Here is a 15,718-nt window from a genome sequence, read left to right as displayed (position 1 = left end):
GAGCTGCAGACCAGTCACTCTGCCAACAGGCGGTTTAGGCGGCCGCGAGGCCCCAGCCAGCGCGAGGCCTTAGGCGGCCGCCTAAACTGCCTAATTAGAGAGCCGCCTCTGATTGCCAGTATTACTGCAATACCTGCATGGCCAGGCAGTCTCAAATACCGGCTGTGCCAGTAAAATACCATTCAGGAAGCAAACCTAAGAGTAGTGTGTGTGTAAAAAAAATAAAATGTGGGGGCGGAGCCAGCGCCTGAACGAGCAAGTCGCAGGAAACAATAGCTCCGATACCAAGACCCGCTAAAACCCACAATCCAGCGGTTACAGCAAACTCCGGGACCGAACCATCGAGCCCCCGGACCCACTACACCATGGGGAAAAAGGCTAAGAAAAGCCGAGCCGATCCTCACCCCGGATCCCAAGATATTGGTAATTTTCTGCGCCCGGCACAGCGGCAAGAACCCGCCAAGATGGCGCCGAGCGAGGCCTATGCCACGCACTCGTCTGATGAAGACAGCCCATCTGAATCCGTCTATACTCCTGACAGGGCACAACTGAAAGCCCCACGGCTGCAAGCGCTAGGGGACGCGGCACCCGCAACAAAGGCCGACATAAAGGCTCTGCTGCTGGACATTAAGTCGATGTTTGATGCAGACATGGCACAAGTACGGAGCGAGGTCTCCACGCTCTCCGGCCGCGTGGCCTCAGCCAAAGACTCCCTCAAGAGCACCAAGGTGGCGCAAACAGCCACGGATGCAATATTGGGATCCCTACAAATGCAATGTGCAACACTGACAGCCCAATTAGCCGGCATGGAGGACAAGGCAAAGGCCAGAAACTTACGAATTAGGGGTGTTCCTGAATCGGTTACAGCCATGGAACTGCCACATTACTGCAGGAGGCTTATAGCGACGCTGTTGGTCCCAAAGCTAGCCAAGCAAGTAGGAATGGACTCCTGCTTCCGTCTTCCTAAAGCAACTAAGGCACCCCAGGAAGCATCACGGGACGTTTTGATCAAGTTTATTCGGGACTCAGATAGAGGGGCCCTGATGGGCGCTGCTAAGGGTTCACCCACGGTAGCCTTTGAGGGGGATACCCTAACGCTGTACAGAGATCTCTCCAGGCAGACCCTCATGTGGCGCAGATCCCTCCGCCAGGTTACCCTACAGCTCCGGGACAATTCCATCCCCTATAAACGGGGTCTTAACCGCCTTATGACGGAAAGAGCGGGTAAGCCACTGTACTTGTCCCATGTATCCGAGGCTACCACCTTCCTCCAGTCGCTGGGACTCTCGATGCCGACTGCACCTGCAGACACCCGCCCGTTGTGGAATGTGGAAGACATAACCCCGTTCACACCCAGTATGCAGACACAGAAGGCGACTAGATCCCTGACCTGAGCTCGACGCCCAGCGGACTTGTCACCCACAAGTGACCTGAAAGGGTCGTATGTACGGGACTTAAGCACTTGATATGCAACTGTTGTTTCTTAGAAGTTTTTATTTTGTCATTAGTTTAACTGTTACAAGTTTTAGTTTTTCTCTATTTAAAACTGTGATATCTGACAGCAGACAGCATGGGTTTTGATCTAAGATGACTCCCCCTCCCCCCCCCCCCCACTCGGCTGTTTAAATGGCCTCTGGCCCTGTATTAAGGTTTTCCCAAACCCTACTTTGAGGGCCCTCGCAAGCCACCAGCACAAACATCCATAGCTAGGGCCTACCCAGCTGACTACCGGCACCCTCACAACGCGCAGCATTGCTTATATGTGCTAGGCAAGAGGAGCAAAAGCTAAAACCTCCCTATTCATAAAAAAGGGTGAACTAGCATATGTGTGATAAAAAAAACCGATATGAGATGTATATCCCAATTGTACTATATTATATGAAGTATGTCGCACTCAATGTCAAGCAACCTTGTATTATGCATACCCACAAAAATAAAGAATTAAAATAAAAATAAAAAATTTAAAAAAAAAAAAATGTAAAAAAAAAAAGATATATATATATTTTTTTTTTTTCAATGGGCCTATTCCATGGGCCTGGGCCTGGAGCTGCAGCTCCATCAGCCCCTATGTTAATCCGGCCCTGCCCAGGGCATCTAACTAAGCATTGTGTCACCAGCAAGGGTGAGGGCCATTATACTTATACTATATATATATATATATATATATATATATATATATATATTTGTGTGTATGTATAAAGTGTACCATCTTCTGCGCTGTCTGCTTGTTTTTTTTTCTCCCTCTCCCCCCTCACTCTGATCTTCAGAAAGATATTTACGACCCTCTGCAAGAATGTTGTCTATTTTCTATCAAACCTGTGTCTTATCTGCACTCATGTCGCTTTAACCCCTTTTAGTACAACTCAGCTTTGAATTCTATGTGTCGTCTTGCTCAGAAATGCTTCAGACTTGAGAAAGGGAAGTTCTCCCGAAAGCTTGTCTTTAGAAAAATTCTGTTAGTCCAATAAAAAAGGTATTACAAGATACGAATTTTATCTGTTTTTTATATCTATATACACAAAAATTGCTATGCTTTGTGAAGGCATGAGCATGTTATTTTTAGTGTGCAATACACACAAATACAATCAGAAGTGGTGAGCAGTGGCCGGTTGCCATGACAACCACCAGACCAGGTTTGTAAGACTGCAGATTTTGCACACACCCTCATAGGCCCTCACCAGTTTCTGTTTAGTGGCAGTGCAGATAAACTTCCAGAATGTGTATGACACACGAGCATCTTTATTCACTACTACTTATTCACTGTATCACTATAATCCTTTATAAAGTGCTGGCTGCCAGGCTTCACTGTATACCTCCATAAACTGCTTGTAAATTGCAATCACAATATTACACAGGACACCTATGTAATAAGCTAGTGACCAGGCTTCCCTGAAAAGCACTGCACAGATCTATATACTGCTAGTGACCAGGCCACACTGTACAGATATATAAACTGATAGTGACCAGACCTCACCACAGAGCTATAAAGTGCTAGCGACCAGGCCTCACTGTACAGATATATAAACTGATAGTGACCAGACCTCACTACAGAGCTATAAAGTGCTAGCGACCAGGCCTCACTGTACAGATATATAAACTGATAGTGACCAGACCTCACTACAGAGCTATAAAGTGCTAGCGACCAGGCCTCACTGTACAGATATATAAACTGATAGTGACCAGACCTCACTACAGAGCTATAAAGTGCTAGCGACCAGGCCACACTGTACAGATATATAAACTGATAGTGACCAGACCTCACTACAGAGCTATAAAGTGCTAGCGACCAGGCCTCACTGTACAGATATATAAACTGATAGTGACCAGACCTCACTACAGAGCTATAAAGTGCTAGCGACCAGGCCTCACTGTACAGATATATAAACTGATAGTGACCAGACCTCACTACAGAGCTATAAAGTGCTAGCGGCCAGGCCTCACTGTACAGATATATAAACTGATAGTGACCAGACCTCACTACAGAGCTATAAAGTGCTAGCGACCAGGCCACACTGTACAGATATATAAACTGATAGTGACCAGACCTCACTACAGAGCTATAAAGGGCTAGTGACCAGGCCTCACTGTACAGATATATAAACTGATAGTGACCAGACCTCACTACAGAGCTATAAAGGGCTAGTGACCAGGCCTCACTGTACAGATATATAAACTGCATTATTTTTATGCATTAAAAAGGTACAGGGTGCAAACAGTATGGCTCAAAGACTCCGGCTCGAAAAAATTTGACAGCCATGGGTGCTATACCGATCAGATTGTTTAAAAACTTCTTTAAAAATCTTTACCATTTTTACACAATATCGCAATTACCAACTTTGATACCATAAGGTACATTTTTGGGGTACATGTTACAGAGGTAGGACTTTGTATTGTCTGTCATGCCAAACTTACCTTTTCCCAATCGATTCCTCTTCTCTCCCTCTGTTAGGATCTGTTCTTCATTTCTTCCTGTCTGCTCTAGTTTTCTTTAAAAGATAAGACAAAGTAGGGACTACTTTGTCTTTTGGAGTTTTCCAACGCCGCATGCACAAATACCAGCGGAGGAACAAAGTGTGCTTAATTTTCGGTGTTCAAAGCATTACATTGAGGCTATTACACTGAATGGGGGACCTATTGAGAGGCTGATGCGGGCTACATTGGAGGTAATGCTGAACTTGAGGACACAAGAGAAAATAAATTTGCTCTTTTATAGCAGTAGCACACAGTGGATTTTCAAAATTCAAAAACATTGTTCAATGCAATGAAAATGTAAGAGGAAAATATTACAATTAAAGGGAAAATATAGGCACCCAGACCACTTGAATTAACTGATGCCAAATGTGCATATTCCCAGGTAAACTGCAATAATTACCTCCACGCTACTTACTGGGAGCCACTGGAAGGCTCCAATAAATGTGAGTATAACTCTATCCACCGATGAAGCCTATGGTACTGTGCATACTGTACTATATTGTTGTCACTTTTTGAAAAAAAAAAGTATATCTCGTGGATCAAAAAATATACCACATATCCTTTGGTGGGTATTTTACCACCCAGCCACATAGAAATAAAGCTGATACACTCCGAGTATATTTCTTCTTCTATACTCCACTTATTTTACATCCTCTATACCAGAGGTAGGAAACTTGGTAGTACGGAGCCAAAACAAGATCCTGAAGTCCCTTGGTCTGCTGGTCCTATTAAGGTGTGTATGTTGCCAGTTTAAGCTTGTGTTATTTATGGGTGCAGCCGTTACTTTGTAGCATTGTATATCTGCATTTGTGGGTTGTTATATTGTATATGTTCATGAGTAGAGTTGAGCAAACCCGGACTGTAAAGTTTGGGTTCGTACCGAACACTAAGTTTTTTTGGACTCCGGACCCGAACACGGACATATCACTGTATGTTCGGGTTGGAGTTCAGTGTTCGGCGATTTAATGGCACGCTTTGAATCAACAAGCGTTTTGACTCGTGTCCCCTTAGAAGCCATCACAGCCATGCCTACTAATGGCATGGCTGTGATTGGCCAGTGCAGCATGTGACCCAGCTTCTATATATAAGCTGGAGTCGCGTAGCGCAGCACGCACATGAGCTCTTATTAGTACAGGGAGAGGATGCTGCCGCTGTTAGGGACAGATTAGGAAAGAATTCTTCAAACTAGTACATTAGTGGGGTGCATTTCATATCTGAGAGTCAAATAGAAGCGTCAAATACTGCTGTCACATTGCAGTTTTAAAACAAATATTTTTGGGTGCTAAAAAGTACATTAGTGGGGTGCACTCCATATCTGAGAGTCAAATAGAAGCGTCAAATAGTGCGGTTACAGCGCAATTGTAAACATTCATATTTTCTGGATGCTAATCTGCTAAATAGTAAATTTGGGGCGTGCTCTTCATATCTGAGAGTCAAATAGAAACATCAAATACTGCGCTTACAGCGCAGTTTGAAACATTCTTATTTTCTGGGTGCTAAACTGCTAAATAGTAAATTTCAGGACCCTGATGCAGCTTCAGTAAAAAGAGTACTGGATACCAGAAGCCATCACCAGACTGATCCGCAACTTGGAACAGGATGTGATATTCCAGCAGCGGCTGTGCGCACTTTCGGTGTTCTCACCCTGCTGCTGCTCGCCTGTCTGCACTGCAGCAAAACTTTGGCCTTCCCGCTCACTGCCTCATATGCGACGTGCCCACAAGGTGGAACTCCACCTTGCACATGCTTGAGAGACTGTGCGAGCAGCAGCAGGCGGTAGTGGAGTTTTAGCTGCAGCACGCACGTGTCAATCGCTCTGCACCAGACTTGCCCTCCAATTGATCAGACTTAAAGGATTTCATGTGGACTCATTACAATTACAGGTCCTCTAAAGAGTCCTGTATTGTTATTTGTCGTCACTACCTTCCCGCGTCGGGAGTGGTTCATTTGCGCGCCCGCTGCCTTCCTTGCATGTGGTAGCGGTTTCTCAGACGCCCTCTCCAGAATCGAACCCTGATTCCCCGTTACCCGTAGTCACCATGGTAGGCGCAGTAAATGGCATCGAAAATTGATATGGATGACATACGAATGCGTCGTCACCTTGTCGTTGGGGAGCCCATTGAAAAAGTGCTCTAGCATGACGAGCTGGTTGATCTCCTCCATGAACTTAGCTTGATGGGAGTTGAGCCTGTTCTGGGTGGCCCTTGTGATGCGGCATGCCCACTCCGCATGGGAGTCCTTCTCCCCTTTCCGGGTCTCCTTAAACTTTCGGCAATATTGCTCGGGGGTGACCCCAAACCGGGCCAGGAGGATTTGAGTAATAAAGGGATAGTCTCTGATCTGCTTTTCTGGTACAGCCCGGTAAATATCCGCTGCCTTCCCCACTAGTTTGCTGGCCAGGATGGTGACCCAGTCGCTGGGGTCCACGTCTTGGAGTAGGCACTGGCGCTCAAAGTCTTGTAAAAAGTCATCAATGCCTTCTTCTGCTTCCTTGAAGTCTTTGAAGGCATTGTATGGTAGCTTGGTGGCCATGCTTCCCGGTGCCCTCTGCTCCCTTCTTCCTTCATCTGGGTTCATGGAGGTCGCCCTCTGTCTATTGGCAAGGACATAGGCTTGCACCTCCAAAAAGGTCCTGCTGACAATCTCCTCTGAGGGTGGCTCACGGTAATATGCCAGGCGTCGTTACACCTCCTTGCGCACTTCCTCCTCATCTCCGGCCCCTGGATGAAGTTCATTGCCTCACTGCGTGCCTGGTCGTCCTCCATGAGCGCAGCAATCAATTCGGCCTTGTTACGCCCACCAGGTGTTATTCCTCTGGCTCCACACAAGTCCTGCAGTGTAGGTCGCTTTAGAGCACTGTAGTCCATGGGTCCACTGCCTCCTCAACCTATGGGTCACTTAGTATAAACTATGTACACAATAGCAGAGGCTTGCGAAGACCTTTTCTCCATGCATCAGGAGTTGAGCTTTTCACCATGTATCAGGACTGCAAGAAATGCACCGCAGGCCGCAAATGTTTATTTTTTTTATATGTCCCAAAATTTTGTGGGCTCCCCCAATTTAAAAAATAAATATATATTTGGCTACCTCCTCCACCGCTTCCATCTACACCGCCACGGTCACCGCCTCCTCAACCTATGGGTCACTTAGTATAAACTATGTACACAATAGCAGAGGCTTGTGAAGGCCATTTCTCCATGCATCAGGAGTTGAGCTCAGTTTGAACAATGAAAGAGAATACCCTGCACTCCAACCCTCTCTCAAATGGATAATTCGGTTGATCCTCCTGACAGCCATGCTTTAGATTTTGATTTAGAAACATAGAAACATAGAATGTGACGGCAGATAAGAACCATTCGGCCCATCTAGTCTGCCCAATTTTCTAAATACAAAAAGGAGAGAAAAACTGTCCTTAAAGAAAAAACCTAATATAAGGATGTTAGTATCCAAAAAGAGAAATATTTGGTAGGTATAGTGTCCTGTAGAGATAGATAACGAGTGTATGGTGATATATATATATAAGTATATATGTATATATCAATCTTTAATAGGGTAAATATACGCCGGTTCTGAGTAGCAATGAGTGCTGGTTGGCTTGTGGTTGGCACCCAGATTTAATTGCATAAAACAGAATAGGGCGTGTAGGTAAGGGGGTGGCACTATGTTAATATAATTACAATCACATAGTACCAAACAATTGCAGAGTTGACAATACAAAACAAAATCGAAAATAACACGTAAATCCACCCTGTCCTATGTTCCTGGGCCAGTCCAAGTTAGTGGACAATGGCACTGGGAGGGAAAGGGCGGGTAAAGGGAGGGGGGGAAGGGAGAGGAAATGGGTAAACGAGACTAGATTAAGCAGAGTATGCCGTGCCTAGAAGAGATAAAAACTCATTTCAATTTTCCAGTGTACTGGTTAGCGTATTGTGGTAGTGGCCACTAGGGGTCGCTTGAGAGTTACTTATGAGATTACTTCATTCACACAATAGTATCAACTTGGGTGTATATACAAGTAGAGGCTTAAAGTAGTGTCCAATAGACTAGAGTGGATTATGGCACGTCTGCCACTATAGTTTAAAGCCTGATACTGTCTTAACAGCCAACATAAAGGATGAAGTACATGCGTGATATGAGCTCTCGATTCATGGTTTTTTCTAAGTGTACTGATGACGTTCTATAATAGTTGACCGCTAGGGGTCGCTCGAGAGTTGGCTTTAGAATTTGTGAGCTTACTTCATTAATAAGATAGTATCTGATGTGGGTGTATAGACTAGTGGAGATATGACCTGGTATCCAACAGACTGGAGTAGGGTCTGCCAAGTCTGTCGCTAGGATCCTAAGTCTAATCGTGTCTTGATACCCGACATCGATACAATGAAGTCAGTGCTCTAAATCCTGTAAGTTAACTTCATTGATACAATTGTATCCAGTGTGGGTGTATACACAATTCACGGTATGGCCTGGTATCGGACAGACTGGGGTACAGTGTGTCAAGTCTGTCTTAGTTCCTAAGCCTGATACTGTTGTGACACCCGATATAGAAAATGAAGTCAATACGTAATATGAACGTTTCTTGGAGAGATTTTTTGGTTTGAGGGTCGGACACAAGTGTTCCAGAAACACAGAGTGATTCCGTATTTGGTTATAGCTGTAGCCTTGGGTACAGCGTTGATCCTGTGTAGCGTCTGATTGCGCTCACGAGTTATCAGGAACCTTGCTGTGGTTGGAGTAGCCGGTCTGGCTCAAAATGTGCCCAATTGTACCACAGATAAATTAAGTCCACTGTTAGTCCTGTGTAGCCTTTGATACCGCTCTCGGGTTGTCGGGAGCCTAACAGTGGTTACTTTAACGGGTCTTGCACAAATACCAAATGGTCAATACTTAGAGAAGCACAGAAAAGGAATAGTACCTTCGTGGGCACTAGTAATAGTAAAGAGAGTGCCAGAAAGACGGCACAGTAGTTGGTGAGTTAATTATGTACACTGTGAAATGGTTAGTTTAAATGAATACCCAGATCGGTATCCTAAAGCTAGAGTACCCAGATCGGTATAGAACTAGTTTTCCGATTTGATTATAACGGAGTGAGAAATCCTAAGGTTGCGTATATACCATGTTGTTCCTTGAACACGCTCAGCTGTTTGACTGTCTATACTGCCGCGGGGTTAGAGAGCCCTCTAGGGTAAATGGCAGTGAAACACGTCCTGTGAGCCAATCGTCAGATGTTTGAGGAAACAAGGTCTTTTGCTTAGGAGGTGACGGCAAGTGGGTAGCCGTCTATAGTTAGTGTCGGTATGAACCCGACGCGCGTTTCGCCGTGTTTAGCGGCTCGTCAGGGGGAACTGTCTCCCTCCAGTGGTAAGGTTTATAAATCCCGCCCTGGCAGCTGATTGGTCGGGTTTCAGCTGTCGTGGGATGGGAGACTACGGTGGCTCGCTAGGGTCAGAAAAGTTCGGGAACCACTGTAGTTTAGTTTTTGTATATGTGCTTGTCAGAAATCTTATGCAATTCGTTCACAGACTTGCCTCTGAGATTTAAAATCTTTCAGAGAAATATTCTTGCAAGTTGTGCTGTACAGTCCATATAAGATGATAAGTATGTTTATGGTGGTAAGTCCATGTTGGTTGTTATATGATACCTTACCTCTTGGTAGTGTCCTATTTTAACTAATTGTATCCACTTAGTAGGTGATACAATATATTTGATGAGGATGATCTTTTTGATACAGAAGTATTCTAGAGATTAGTGGTGATATTCTTCCCTTATGTTCTAGGAGTGATGTAGGACTATATGTACAATGGCTCATCCTTATAGTAAGTTTAGGGACACCATCTTTGGGGGTGCCCCGATTGTGATTAGGAGCCAAATGAGTCGTGGTAATTGGTTGTGCTTAATCACCCCTAATTACTGGTGGATAAAGGGTGTGTAGTTAAAATCTTCATTTAGGCCATGAGGGGCTAAGGTTTTGAAGGTGAAAATCCAATGTGATTCCTTCTGTAATAAGATTTTGTTGAAGTCACCTTTCCTTGGATTGGGCATCAGTTTTTCAATGGCCTGGAATCTTAGGTTGTCGCTAATGCCATCATGGAAGTTAATGATGTGTCGTGCTACTGTAGTTGGAGTGACAGTATTTTTGACAGAATTGATGTGCTGTAGGACCCTCCTTCTGAATTGCTGGAAGGTCTTGCCTATATACTGGATCCCACAGCTACACGTGATCAGATAGATCAGTCTGGTGGTACCACAATTTATCAATGCGTTGGTGGCTACACTGATATGTGTTCGAGTGGAGGTCACTGATTTGGTGGGTGAGATAAACCGGCAGGCCTTGCAACAGTATCAGGCTTAGGAACTAAGACAGACTTGACACACTGTACCCCAGTCTGTCCGATACCAGGCCATACCGTGAATTGTGTATACACCCACACTGGATACAATTGTATCAATGAAGTTAACTTACAGGATTTAGAGCACTGACTTCATTGTATCGATGTCGGGTATCAAGACACGATTAGACTTAGGATCCTAGCGACAGACTTGGCAGACCCTACTCCAGTCTGTTGGATACCAGGTCATATCTCCACTAGTCTATACACCCACATCAGATACTATCTTATTAATGAAGTAAGCTCACAAATTCTAAAGCCAACTCTCGAGCGACCCCTAGCGGTCAACTATTATAGAACGTCATCAGTACACTTAGAAAAAACCATGAATCGAGAGCTCATATCACGCATGTACTTCATCCTTTATGTTGGCTGTTAAGACAGTATCAGGCTTTAAACTATAGTGGCAGACGTGCCATAATCCACTCTAGTCTATTGGACACTACTTTAAGCCTCTACTTGTATATACACCCAAGTTGATACTATTGTGTGAATGAAGTAATCTCATAAGTAACTCTCAAGCGACCCCTAGTGGCCACTACCACAATACGCTAACCAGTACACTGGAAAATTGAAATGAGTTTTTATCTCTTCTAGGCACGGCATACTCTGCTTAACCTAGTCTCGTTTACCCATTTCCTCTCCCTTCCCCCCCTCCCTTTACCCGCCCTTCCCCTCCCAGTGCCATTGTCCACTAACTTGGACTGGCCCAGGAACATAGGACAGGGTGGATTTACGTGTTATTTTCGATTTTGTTTTGTATTGTCAACTCTGCAATTGTTTGGTACTATGTGATTGTAATTATATTAACATAGTGCCACCCCCTTACCTACACGCCCTATTCTGTTTTATGCAATTAAATCTGGGTGCCAACCACAAGCCAACCAGCACTCATTGCTACTCAGAACCGGCGTATATTTACCCTATTAAAGATTGATATATACATATATACTTATATATATATATCACCATACACTCGTTATCTATCTCTACAGGACACTATACCTACCAAATATTTCTCTTTTTGGATACTAACATCCTTATATTAGGTTTTTTCTTTAAGGACAGTTTTTCTCTCCTTTTTGCATTATAAACTTTGAGGGTTACCCCCTCCCTGTCCGGTTACATTTGACAACCTCACTGGCCAACCCACTCCTTTTTCACGTTAACTTCAGGTTTCAATACCAATTTGGCCAAGCTAACAAGCCTCTCCAAATAGAGATTATATGGTGGTTATCCATCTTCCCATGTTACTATCTTCAAGTGGAATCATCCCTAACTTTCCCCTGCTAAATGACTGACCTCCTTGATAAATTAGTTGACCCCGACTTAGGCCAAGAGGAAATCACGAACGTTTTCTCCACCAACCCTCTATCCCTACATGGCATCAGTAAGGATAACATTAACTCTGCGTTCTTCGAAATTCAAAAAACATACCAGGAACAAACAAAAAGTTTCTGGGAACTAACAAGCCTTAAACAGTACCTTGAACAGAAACTAGTACCAAGAGGCCTACGCCCCGAGATTTTATTGCCAGATAAAGTCCAAACTGAGGAACAACTTGGCGAATGGAACTCAATCCTACTAAGCTGTTCGTTTAAACTGATGGAATTTCTGGTCAAACTAGAAACTATTAACTTTGAAGCCTGCAACTTGAAACTGAAGGGAGAAATTACTCAAATCAAAAATCATAAGACGGATGAACTGTACTCATCTATGGAAATCAAACTACAGCAAAATATCATTAACTACAAACAACACCTGAAAACAAAAAAACATAACAAATTTCAAAGAGACCATAAAGATTTCAAAAACAGCAATATCTTTAGGCAAACCAACACTAGACGCAAAAATAATTACAGGGGATCATCGTCTGGCGAGACGGACTGGTCAGATCAAGACCAACATCCACCAAACAGACGGAAACCCCCAAACCCAAGGAACAGGTCACGTCCAAGAGATACCAGCTCTCAACCAAACTCTAACAAGAGTATTCTTAGAAACCTGGACAAAACTGTCTCATTTCTTGACATCCCTATAACAGGCGACACCAATAACCCCGAACCAAGTGCTTCAACCTCAAATCCTTTTTTAGACCAGGTGCAACCACATCAACTGCGGGGACGCCTGAGAGACAGAGACCGCTGGTCATACAAATCCCAAAATCGGACCCAAAGACAACAACAACCATGAAAATAATTAACCTCTCAGATTTCAAACTCTCAGTTCACCATAAAAGCTTGCTGAACAAGGGACTATCTTTCGTACCAACACCAGTTTGCAATAAATTTAACTGGGCCAAAGATCTCAACCTATTTGGAAGAAAATTGGCCCTTAATATTATGCATACCAAAAAAGATCAAGCAACAGCAAATGAATTAGGTTTATCTCTTCAGGACTATGAAATGTCCAAAACATTGGACAGTCTCTTGCAGGAGAACAATCCCATGAGACCACTAACAGACTTCAAGCCACCAAGTTATTTCACCCCCAGTTTCCTGGACACCCCCCATGTTGACCTATTTCTCCAGATGTCACTCAATGAATTTGAAATCTATAAGGCAAACCACAGGAAAAGTAACCTGAACTTCTCAGAGCGTAGAGCCCTCAAAGATCTACAAAAACAACCCGACCTAATAATAAAACCAGCCGACAAAGGCGGCAATATCGTGCTTCTAAACCGGTCAGAATATGTCCTTATGTGCCTCTCTCATCTTAATGACACTACACACTATAGAACTCTGCCTTCAGACCCCACCAACGTTTACGTTAACGAACTCGAAAGTCTTCTAAATGACGCACTTAGCCAGCAAATCATCAGCCAAGATGAATTCAAATTTGTGCACCCAAATAGAACCCCAACCGTTGCGACATTTTACTGTCTACCCAAAGTGCATAAGGGTATTCGACCACCCCCTGGGAGTGAATTTATAGAAAAAATTCTACACCCCCTGGTGCAACAATTGCCCTCCTACCTCCAGGACACGAAATCAACCCTACTCATGTTGCAGGACCTGACCGTCCCTCCATACACACAATTGGCTAGCCTAGACGTGGTCTCTCTCTATACGAACATACCCCACCAGATGGGATTGAGGGCCTGCAGGTTCTTTCTGGACAACACCTCATACAATGATGCACAAAAAGATTTCATCCTAACCTCACTCGAATTTGTCTTGACACACAATTATTTTGTGTTTAACGGTGTCTATTACCTCCAGATCTCCGGCACCGCTATGGGGACAGCGTGTGCACCCACATACGCCAATCTATTCCTGGGATGGTGGGAGCAGCATGTCGTCATGACCACCAAATTCAGCCAGTTTCACCAATTCATCTTGACCTGGCACCGCTACATAGATGACATGCTGCTCCTATGGACAGGTTCCGTGACCCTGTTTGAAGACTTTGTCAAGTTACTAAATGACAACGATATAAACCTCAGTTTGACACATGTAATCGATGAGCACCAACTAGTGTTCCTGGACCTCAAGATCATTTTGGAACAAGATGGCACTATTCAGACTGAGCTCTATAGAAAAGAAACATCCACAAACAGCCTATTACATTGGGCCAGCCACCATCCGTATCGACTTAAAGCGTCCATCCCCTATGGGCAGTACCTCAGGGCAAGACGGAACTGCTCAAAAGATGAAACTTTTTACCAGGAATGCCAACTCCTTAGATCCCGTTTTAAGGAACTCCAATACCCAAATCGGGTTCTTAAACGGGCCTTTCAACGAGCGAGTGTCACAGATCGACATACCAGTCTTCACTTCACCAGACCTGTACAAGACTCTAGGACACCCCGCTGCATAGCGACCTTCGACCAGGGGTGGGAATGCATGACTAACATCTTCAAAAGGAACTGGCCCATTCTCCAACATGACCCGGCCCTCAAGAAAATATTACCTAACCACCCTTCCCTAACGGCACGGAGACCACCTAACCTACAGGATCAACTGGTTCACAGCCACCTGTCCTCCCCCTCAGTACCAGCAAATTGGCTCTCTGATCTTAAGGGGACCTACAGATGCGGCCATTGCAAGGCCTGCCGGTTTATCTCACCCACCAAATCAGTGACCTCCACTCGAACACATATCAGTGTAGCCACCAACGCATTGATAAATTGTGGTACCACCAGACTGATCTATCTGATCACGTGTAGCTGTGGGATCCAGTATATAGGCAAGACCTTCCAGCAATTCAGAAGGAGGGTCCTACAGCACATCAATTCTGTCAAAAATACTGTCACTCCAACTACAGTAGCACGACACATCATTAACTTCCATGATGGCATTAGCGACAACCTAAGATTCCAGGCCATTGAAAAACTGATGCCCAATCCAAGGAAAGGTGACTTCAACAAAATCTTATTACAGAAGGAATCACATTGGATTTTCACCTTCAAAACCTTAGCCCCTCATGGCCTAAATGAAGATTTTAACTACACACCCTTTATCCACCAGTAATTAGGGGTGATTAAGCACAACCAATTACCACGACTCATTTGGCTCCTAATCACAATCGGGGCACCCCCAAAGATGGTGTCCCTAAACTTACTATAAGGATGAGCCATTGTACATATAGTCCTACATCACTCCTAGAACATAAGGGAAGAATATCACCACTAATCTCTAGAATACTTCTGTATCAAAAAGATCATCCTCATCAAATATATTGTATCACCTACTAAGTGGATACAATTAGTTAAAATAGGACACTACCAAGAGGTAAGGTATCATATAACAACCAACATGGACTTACCACCATAAACATACTTATCATCTTATATGGACTGTACAGCACAACTTGCAAGAATATTTCTCTGAAAGATTTTAAATCTCAGAGGCAAGTCTGTGAACGAATTGCATAAGATTTCTGACAAGCACATATACAAAAACTAAACTACAGTGGTTCCCGAACTTTTCTGACCCTAGCGAGCCACCGTAGTCTCCCATCCCACGACAGCTGAAACCCGACCAATCAGCTGCCAGGGCGGGATTTATAAACCTTACCACTGGAGGGAGACAGTTCCCCCTGACGAGCCGCTAAACACGGCGAAACGCGCGTCGGGTTCATACCGACACTAACTATAGACGGCTACCCACTTGCCGTCACCTCCTAAGCAAAAGACCTTGTTTCCTCAAACATCTGACGATTGGCTCACAGGACGTGTTTCACTGCCATTTACCCTAGAGGGCTCTCTAACCCCGCGGCAGTATAGACAGTCAAACAGCTGAGCGTGTTCAAGGAACAACATGGTATATACGCAACCTTAGGATTTCTCACTCCGTTATAATCAAATCGGAAAACTAGTTCTATACCGATCTGGGTACTCTAGCTTTAGGATACCGATC

The sequence above is a fragment of the Pelobates fuscus genome, chromosome 3 (assembly GCF_036172605.1).
Source record: "Pelobates fuscus isolate aPelFus1 chromosome 3, aPelFus1.pri, whole genome shotgun sequence".
Lineage (NCBI taxonomy): Eukaryota > Metazoa > Chordata > Amphibia > Anura > Pelobatidae > Pelobates > Pelobates fuscus.
Note: the sequence above shows the minus strand (reverse complement) of the source record.